Genomic DNA, 2,505 nt, shown 5'->3' with positions numbered 1-2,505 from the left:
TATATATAAAGATATAGATATATGATATAGATATATTCTATAGTGCAAGTTGTAGTCCATGTTCCTTTAAATGCTAATGAGCTCTGTTGACCCCTCCTATCTCTTCTGTGGAATGAAGAACCATTCTGTTCACTTTAGCCACGGGAAAGGCAATTTGCAAAGGTTCATCTTATACTCACTTAGCCCGAATCATAAAAAATTTGTGCAAGCATAAACGCAAAATGGTGAATGACCACTGTTACATTCATTATTGCATCCAGCAACAAAAAAAAACGCTTAGTAGACTTTTTGATTTCTGAAACTTTTACCAATATTTTGAACAGTGGTGTATTTTTTGTATTAAAGACAACATTTAAGAGTGAACAAAGAAACTTAATAAGAGCATCTTACTCTGTAGACAATCGGCATTAAGCAAATCTTGACACTTCTCGTGACACTTGACCCCACACTCTGTGCAGCGCATGCCCTGTCGAGCGATGCCCCACAGAAGCCCCTCACACTCGTAGCAGTAGGTGGGGGTGGTGGCGGTCCACACCTCAAAGTTGTGTGGTGTAGTACAGGAAATGGGGTAGATCAAAGCCTGCAGGGTCTTCTTATAGACGTGACTCTTCTGCATGGTCATAATAAATCAACAGGTCAATGGAAAACGGTTCCTAATGGCAAAATATGAATTTCCAGGAAGAAAACAGGGCTTGTCGACATACCAATTCTTCATTGTTAAGTGTGCTGGAGGCCATAGCTGAAGTGATGCCTGCTTTTCGAGAGTTCTGGACGAGAGACTACAAGAGACAACAAATGTAGGCCTCAAAATAAAATTAGGAGAAAATATATGCATTTGTTGACTGAATACGTTTGATTGCTTTCTAATAAGTAACTGAATACATAAGAACTGAATGTTTCTTAGCTGTATATATTCGTCCAACTTTTAAAAAATATATTCAGAGAAAAAAAAAACATAAACTAAATAAATGTAATCAAATAAAACAAAATTAACCAAATATATATAATAAAAAATGTGAATTTGTGAACAAATAGTTTTCATGAAGAAAATCCTTCTCATTTATGCAGTGAATGTTTGTGGTTGGAATTGAACATTTTACCCAGGAGTGCTGGAAAAATAAAATTGTGAATACTTACCATTGCCTGCAGAAGGTGAGGCATTAGAAAAAGAAATACAACAAAAACATTTTAGAAGTTTGTCAAAGATAATAGCACAAGTTTTTGAATTATACAAATCCAGGTTAGACTTTTCATAAATCTACTGACTAAATCGCATGGAGAAAGTATTTATTCACAGAGGTCATGAAAAGTGATTGTGCATGTAGAAGACTGAAATACAGAGAGAGCAGAGAGAAAAAAAGAAAGAGAGGCAGGAGGTACTTTGTCTCTAGTTGAATTGTTTTTGACATGCATTTTAATTCTGCTCAAGTCAGCACTTTGGCTTCTGACTCTTAGAGTCGGTATCGGTGACGGTAAGCTGGATTAAAACCGACAAACTGTGGAGCTGTTTAGTGCAGTATGGTAATTTCTCCCTCATCTTTCAGTCGGCAGCGTCAAAGCAAGCCTGGTGCCGTTGCCTGCTCTGACAGATCTCCAGTGAAGGCTGCCAGGAGCGTTCNTTTTTTTTTTGGCTCTTGTTACTTTGTTTAATACACAACTAACTCTCCTGTCAATCTCCTGAGAAGTTTTACAGAAAGCAATGTTAACACGTCAACTCAAAAATGGATTCTGCAGCTACGTAGTTAATAAATATGCACTAATGCAACACAACTTATCACCAAATGAATGCAATTTGTTGGCTGTAACCAGACTGAATTAATAGCTAAATGTGGTTATTACATTGTAACTTGCTTGCTTTGAGCTGATGATTTAGGCACGATAAGACCAGAAGCTTGTGTTAGTTGGATCAATTTGGATTCTATGTTGGTTTTAACATCTATATTGCATCTATCCAAGCGAGAACCAATGACGTTTGATTTTATTTGCCATCTAACCTTTTTTTAAGCATCAGTGGAAAAGTTCAACAAGCTCCCAAAGTAGGTTAGCAGGCACAAAACAAGGTTAGCAGGCAATGAAGTCGGCTCAGGAAAAAATACACAAGACAAAATTAATGGGACTGTAAAGGAGACATTGAGACAGTCGTGAGGCTAGAGATTCATCAGTCTACAGGCTGAATGGATCTGAGTAATGCTCTAATAACGTCTAACCCTGTAGCTGTGATTCAGACAGATGTGCCACAGAGACTTCTGTGAACTACAGACCCTCGACAGACTGCTGCCCAAAATAACCACACTGATGTGTATGGACGGTGCTTTTGAAGAGTTGGAAAGGTGATGTTGGATCCAGCAATGTTTTAGTTGAAAGTTTGACGTACTGAAGCTAGGTTGCGTGACTCACCAGGTCTCGGACGAGAGGGATGGCTTTCCTCTTGCGTAGGTCAGGCATGCTGTCTATGCTGTAAAGAGCACCTCCAGGCCTGGGGATCAAATAGGTAGATGTGTATAT

General features: G+C 38.5%; 2 protein-coding genes across 4 annotated transcripts in view; one reads left to right on the top strand and one right to left on the bottom strand.

Moving 5' to 3' along the window:
• Window positions 1-2,505, top strand: part of cadm2a (cell adhesion molecule 2a) — a 1,030,129-nt gene that overhangs the window by 864,150 nt on the left and 163,474 nt on the right. The gene's annotated exons all lie outside the window — the stretch shown is intronic.
• LOC122352913 (protein unc-13 homolog B-like) overlaps window positions 1-2,505 on the bottom strand; it is a 26,008-nt gene that overhangs the window by 17,311 nt on the left and 6,192 nt on the right. The window lies entirely within an intron of this gene.

Source organism: Puntigrus tetrazona, chromosome 10, assembly GCF_018831695.1.
Source record: "Puntigrus tetrazona isolate hp1 chromosome 10, ASM1883169v1, whole genome shotgun sequence".
NCBI lineage: Eukaryota > Metazoa > Chordata > Actinopteri > Cypriniformes > Cyprinidae > Puntigrus > Puntigrus tetrazona.
The sequence above is the reverse complement of the archived record's forward strand: the minus strand, read 5'-3'. Positions and strand labels throughout refer to the sequence as shown.